This window comes from Nicotiana tomentosiformis, chromosome 11, assembly GCF_000390325.3.
Source record: "Nicotiana tomentosiformis chromosome 11, ASM39032v3, whole genome shotgun sequence".
In the NCBI taxonomy this organism is placed as follows: Eukaryota; Viridiplantae; Streptophyta; class Magnoliopsida; order Solanales; family Solanaceae; genus Nicotiana; species Nicotiana tomentosiformis.
Window position 1 is genome coordinate 13,231,942 of NC_090822.1, and position 7,643 is coordinate 13,239,584.

A 7,643-nucleotide genomic window follows, 5' to 3' on the forward strand; every position below is an offset into this window, starting at 1 on the left:
ATTTTTTAATATTGCATATTAAAGATTGTAACTAATATGAAATTAAGACATTTAATGAAGAGCCATGTATTTGGATTTTTTTTTTTTTTGATATAGCACATAAATGAAAGAAATAGAAAGAAAAGCCAAAAAATTGAGGGGGAAAATAATGTTTTTTTGGTTTTAGTGAGTGCCAATTCTCTTTATATATAGATTATACACGGTTATACATATATTATAAATGAATTTTCATGGCATTAGAGAGTGTCAGCTCGTAAGCTATTTTTTACTACTATAAAGTGTTAGGTACGATATTATTTTGGGCGAGTTACTTTACATAGGGTATAGAGTCACTTTGCAAGTTTGCGTGCAACCTTGAACGATGGTTCGGCAAACCTCAGTGAGGACTCTGAGGGGGAGGTGTATGTGCCACCATTTACGTGAATCCTACATTGACAAAACACAGGAGAGATGCTCGGTTAAGGGTGGCAAGGGGTCCCGATCCCGGGACGGTCCCAAATTAAACGAGCTAAACGGGCCCGGACTAAACGGTCTTTTTGCAGGGACCGACCCGGGACCGTTTGGTCCCGGGCTAAACGGTCCCGGCCCACTGACTAAATGGGCTAAGTGGGCCCAACGGATTTTTTTAAAAAAAAATAAAAAGAAATTAGAGATAAAAGGATGTTAAAAATAATATCTAAGTCTAAAGATAAAAATATTGTAAAGAGATATGCCTTGTAATTTTATTATAGCATTAAAAAATATGGCAATATCTTTCTTAGTCTTTATCCCCCTATGGAATGAGCACAACAAGGAGCTAATACCACCATTGAGAAGAAAAAGAAACTAATTAAGATGTGCCAAAATATAAGTTACATAATACATACTAATTTTCGTTCATACAAGTTACATGGTATCTCATACAAACTTCATAAATCTATCAAGGTCCGGAGGAATTTCTGTTGGTGGTGGCGAAAAGGTAGCTTGGTCATCGCCACTTCCGGGCGAAGCAACATCCTCCGCAAGTTCAGCTAGCATTTCTTCGTTATCTTCGTCTTCATCTGGTTGTGATTCAGCAAGTCCAAAATTTCTTCTTTCCGACCGAATCCAATCTTTGAAAAGTACTGATTTTTCCAAGCTCTCCCTCATAGACGCTCTATAATCACCGAGTTGAAGTCTTGTTTGACTGAAAGCGCTCTCTGATGCCACTTAAGAGTTGGAACGAGTTTACCGAATTGACGAACAACTTGTTGAAAATTGATTATCGTTGAAGATTTCAATTCACCAACTTCACAATTGTTTCACAAATTGTAACAATAAAGTAAGCAATAGTAGCAATTATAGAAGAAAATTAGAGAGAGATTGTGATAGATTGATGATTTTGTAAGAAAAAATGAAAGAATGAGGGGGTATTTATAGTTAAAAATAGAGAAAAGTGTAATTATATAAAGTTTGGGATTAAAACAAAGTTGGGGGGATTAAATGGCTATTTTATAAATAGCCAACGACTATTTTTGACAGCCCAACGGCTATATTTTAAAATAAAAAATAAAAAAAATAGCCGTTGGGACCGTTTGGCTCGCTAAGGAACCGGTCCGGTCCCTGGCGGGATAAATGGTCCAGGGCCTGGCGGGCCCAAATTATAGGACCGGCCCAGGCCCACTAAAACCGATTTAGCCCGTTTGGCCCACGGTCCCGGGTCTGGACCGGCCCACTTGCCACCCTTATGCTCGGTATATAAGTAAACAAGTTTTGGACTCTAGTGAGGCGTTTTAAAACCAAGCGGGCCTAGACCCAAAACGAACATCATCACTAATGGGTTGAGTTGTTATACCGACTTTATAAAAATCTCAAAACTATATGTGAGCTGTGATTTTGGGAATTGATGAGATATATGTCTCTAACATTTTGGCCCAGTTAGCCCGCCACTATTATAGGCCTTATTTACCAATTTGGTTACTTGATATTTTGGCCCAGTTAGGAGTTTACTATAGAAATGACACCATGTAACTACTCTAAAAGGACTGCTATTTAGAAATTAGCCAAAATTCTAAATTTTAATTTTTCTGTTCATTTTTCGGGACACATATGTCCTAAATTGTCCTGAAATTTAATATTTTTAGTTCAAATTTTCAAGACAAAATACGTACGTGTGACTAATCCGTAAATAGCAATCCTAAGATAGCCATTTAGGTACTTCCCCCGAATTTACCGGATAAAATATATGTGATATTGCAGTTTGAATTTACATCTTCACCGCCGAGTCTCTTATACGAGGTAGACTTGAGGTGAAAAGATACGATTAATTGATGAAAAAGTACGAGAACAATTTTTTTTTTCTTGAGAAAAAAGTGGTAAGAAACAAAGATCCTATAAATGTTTACTTGTTTAGTAATTAAAAAACAAGAGATACAATAAAAGTTGTTAGCTTGAATTTCATAATCTTTACGACTTAATTGATCCATCTATTTGTGAAAAACAAATTATCATGCTTCCTTAAGTTATTTAATCATTACTAAAAATTAATTATTTTTAATTTCCTTAATCATCCTGAAATTTATTCCATTAAACAAGACACGTTAAATTAATTGCACGTCCTTCCTACAATTGCCTTTTAAATTACCCATATCATATTATATTTATTTGATGGCACCCATACACTAAATGAAAATCATATAAGTGAAGGATGCTCAACTGACTACCCTTCGGCCACCCTCCGCCTCTAAAAATTGTTCCAACACTAAATTTCTACTAATTAACAATAAATTCTTTTAGATAAAAAGGATTTTGTATGGATAGAGTTATTTTATACGTATGCTTGTGGAAGATAACAAGTACCTCGTAAAATTAATTGAGATACATGCAAGTTGATCCGAATATCACAATTTTAAAAAATAGTTTCTATATGGAGCGCATTTAAGCTCAACTTAACTGAAAAGAATTTATCAACGGCTTCTTCTCTAACGATGTCTGAGACAATTAACTGGCGAGCGTTTTCATTGAAAAACTAAGGTTAACTTTTATTTATTCTTTGGAAAAGATATCTGTGCTTGGATTAAATTTTCTAGAAAAAAATGGCAATATAGATCATAGTTGAATAGCTAAAAACAAGAAAAAAAATATTATTTACCACAAAAAATATTTCTCAATGATCCAAATTTTAAAAGTGGATATAGAAAAAACAATTACGGTATTTTCTTTTTGATTCTTTTTCTTTTTTCTTTTGCATGGGGGGAGGGGGGGGGGGGGGTTGAGGAAACTAATGATTTGTTTTAGAAAACAAAAGGAAGTGTCTTCCAAAATCTTACAAAATTAATTAATTGAGAAGAGAGTAAATTTTGAAATAATTTTGCATGCATGTCGACAGTAATATTACCAAAGAAAATTAAAAATAGTCCCATTTGGAAAAAGCAACCCTTTGCAACTTGCAAGAAATGGTCCTCTCATCACCATTAATATGACAATGATATAAAGTCTAAAATATTTGTGAAATACATTTTGAAAATGACATAGCATAATTACTTTGGGAAATCTATATAGAGTAGTCGCCTTTTAAAATAATACCCAATGAATTATTTTTTGTATATTAATGTATAATATACATATAATTTATATATTTCATACATAATTTGTATATATATTTTATATATTTGACGCTGTAATTATTTTTGGTGAATCGGTTACATATGACTGGCCCTAATACTTATGACTGGCCAAATAAAAAAAGTGAGTTTTACCATACACGTTATCGCACCAACCTGACACAATGAACTAGTCTCCAAATTCATCTCAAAATAAGGAGAAAAAACAGCAAGATGGAAGACTATTCTTTCACTTCAATTATTCACATTGCTACACCGAACGAGATAGCTATGACAAAAAATTGACCGATTGAAAATTGAGTGAACTCAGAGGTTTAATTGAGAATAATGATATAGAATGATCGATGAAAAATTGAGTGATCTCAGAGGTTTAATTTAGAGCGATGATAAAAAATGTCGATCGAAAATTAAGTGATCTCAGAGATTTAATTCAGAGTGATGATATAAGGAATGATTGATCGAAAATTGGGATCATTCCTTTCTCTTTTTGCCCCCACTTTAAGCCATAAGATATGTGTGGAGCTTTATTTCAAGTGTGCTACATGTAAACGCAAAATGAAATAAGGCGACTCTATTTCCTTTCTCTTTTTTTGTCCACCCCCTCCCCCTATCTCTTTTTTGGTGGCTTTGTAATAACAGTCGAGGGTCTGTCGGAAATAACCTTTTACTATCATAAGGCAAGGATAAGGTCTATCTATCTATATATATATATATATATATATATGCTTCTTTTTTTGCTCGTGTTCTTTTGGTGGATTTAAGATGAATAAAATAAGACGGAGGAAATACTGCAATTAGGATGTTATCTATCATCACCAAAGGTTACTGTGCAATTAGGATATATATATATATATATATATATATATTTAAGTAGAGTTTTGGGTTAAAATTTTGTATATAAAATCATATTTGATAGGAAAAGCTCTATGTCCTAAATGTAATTTAGCGGCACGAACCAAATTAATTAAATTTCAAAATAAGAATAAAAAAACCAAACTATTATGTGTGGAACACTCAAAATTTCTGACCAAACTACAAGTATCCCACCTAAATCTCATTAATTAAATTAGATGAAGCCATGTAATACCATGTTACTAGCATCATCATCGTCACAAGTCGTACAAGCAATAATTTAACCAAATATTTAAATGAAAAATCCCAATTTTGGGACCCATCACCAATAACTACCACATACAACATTTTTCAAGTAATACAACTTTTTAATCAATTACTATACATTATTGGATAAACTTTTCCAAATCCTATATATGGACCACGTTTTGCGTATCAACATCTCTATTTTAAAAGGCGTTTTTGGGGCGAGCCCCGGGGCGAGGCGTACCAAAAACGTCCCGGAGCGATGGTGTGGGGCGAAAGTCTCAAGAGGCGTACGCCCCGCAATTTGGAGCGTATACCCGGGTGTTCGGGGCGTACGCCGGGACGTTCGGGGCGCGTTCTTTTAGTAAGGAGTAAGTCCCAGAGACTTTTTCAAATTAAAACAAAATTTGTTGAATTAGTCCTTCATATAATACCCAAATTCTCAAAATTCAATTTGGTAATTATTCAAAAGGTTTAAAAAGGAACTCTAAAGTATTAAATTTAAAAGTAAAGACCTTTTTTTTTTTATTGATTTAAGCCCTAATTCATGGTTTTTCCAATTTTTTATCTTGTCCGCTAGTCTGCTAATATCTCCCAAAAGCAACGAATATTTAATTTGTTTTACAAATACAAAGAGAACTACATTCTTCTTCATAGCAGCAAATTCAAAGTTCAAATTGCAGGTTAATCATCCTTTCTGTTCCTCCATATAGAAAACTTTATTCTTTTAGACTCAAATTCTTTTAGACTCAAATTGTAGGTTAATCATCCTGCTATTCTCCCTGTTATCTTCCTCTAGTTGTATTTAGTTATTTTTCAGGCTGAGCTAGCCTTGATATTGTTAGACAGATTGTAGTAGATGCTCATGACTAGTGACACCCCGATGCCGGACTTTTCTTTCCGCACTTTTGTTTTGATTTGAACTCCTTTACGAAGGTTTTTATGTTAAATGGCCTTGAAATTTATCCTTGAAATAAAAATATTAGTTTGTTTTGGAAATAAGTCGGCTTGCCTAGTTCCACGATAGACGCCATCACGACAGGGTTAGTTTGGGTTGTGACAGATTGGTATCAGAGCCTAGGTTACATAGATCTCACGAGTCATGAGCGGATTTAGTAGAGTCTTGCGGATCGATACGGAGATGTCTATACTTATCTTCGAGAGGCTGCATAACCTTTAAGAAACTCCACATTCTTGAATTCTAGTCGTGCGAATTTGTTGACTCTGGTAACTAAACATTTGTTGTCTCATTCTTTCACAGATGGTGAGGACTCGTGCTACCGGTCAGGAGGGCCAGCCACCAATACCACCAGCTAGGGCCGCAAGAGGCCGAGGCCGCGGTAGAGGCTGTGGTGGGGGCAGAGCTGGGGTAGTACTTGCAGATACACTGGTTGTCCCAGATCAGGACCAGGTTCCAGTTGTTGATGCACTAGCTCAGGCACCACCTGTGCCTATTGTGATTCCAGGCCTTCATGAGGCCCTAGCTCAGATTCTGACAGCATGTACCGGCCTTGCTCAGGCGGTCTCTATCTCGACGGCCGCAACCACTTCTCAGGCCGGGGAGGCACTCGGACTCCCGTCGCTCGCACACCCGAGCAGATTATTCAGGGACTTCAGACACCAAAGGCACAACCAGCCCAACTGGTTGCAGTTGCTCAGGATTATGTGGTTCCTGCTATGCCTGAGGATGATCATCGTAGGTTGGAGAGGTTTGGGAGACTCCAACCACCACCTTTCAGTGGAACAGAGAGAGAGGATGCTCAGGACTTTTTGGACAGACGTCAGAGGATACTCCGTACTGCTGGTATTCTAGAGACTTGGGGGGTCTCATTCACTACCTTTCATTTTTCTGGGGCTGCACTCAGATGGTGGGAGACTTACGACAGGCGTAGGCCTGTTGGCGCAGCACCCCTTACTTGGCAGCAGTTTTTCGTGGTCTTTTTGGAGAAGTTTGTGCCTCGATCCCACAGAGAGGAGCTGCACAGACAGTTTGAGCGGCTTCGCCAAGGTGATATGTCTGTGACACAATATGAGATGTGGTTCTCTAAGTTGGCCCATCATGCTATCTGGTTGGTTCCCACGGACAGGGAGAGGATCATGAGATTTATTGATGGTCTCACTTATCAGCTACAGTTGCTCATGACTAGAAAGAAGGTTTTGGGTGCTACTTTTGATGAGGTTGTCGACATTGCTCAGCAGATTGAGATGGTTTGCGGTCAGGAGAGGGTTGAGAGGGAGGCCAAGAGGCCTCGTGGTCAGGGTGGATTCAGCGGTGCTCCTTTTGGGGGTCAGTTCCAGCACAGTAGAGGTCGTCATTTCAGACAGGCTCAGTCAACTCGGCCATTTCATCAGGGCCACTCATCACTTAGTGCTCTTCTAGCTCAGAGTTTGTCCCGCGCTCCACCTGTTCAGGGCTCTTCCATGCCAGTTTCTTCAACCAGTTATCCCGGTGCTAGGGGTTCCCTTCAGTTCCCGCCACCAGCACCAGGGAGTTGTTTTGAGTGTGGGGAGTTTTGGCATATGTAGAGGTATTGTACTCGTTGTCATGGAGGTCTATCTCAGCAGAGGAGTCAGCCTCTGACTTCAGGACCATTTACCTCACCACTCGCACAATCAGCTCGGGTTGGAGGTCAGTCGGCTAGGGGTCGCCTTAGAGGGGGAGGCAAATCAGGGGGTGGCTAGACCCATTTCTATGCCATCCCTGCCAGACCAAATGCTATTGCTTTAGATGTTGTGATTACACGTATTATCTCAGTTTGTCACAGAGATGCCTCAGTATTATTTGACCCTGGTTCCACGTATTCATATGTTTTCTCGTATTTCGCCCATTTTCTGGATTTGCCTCGTGAGTCTTTAGTTTCATCTGTTCATGTATCTAATTCTGTGGGCGATACTATTGTTGTGGACCGCGTATATCGGTCATGTGTGGTGACTATTGGGGGTCTGGAGACCCAAGTGGACCTT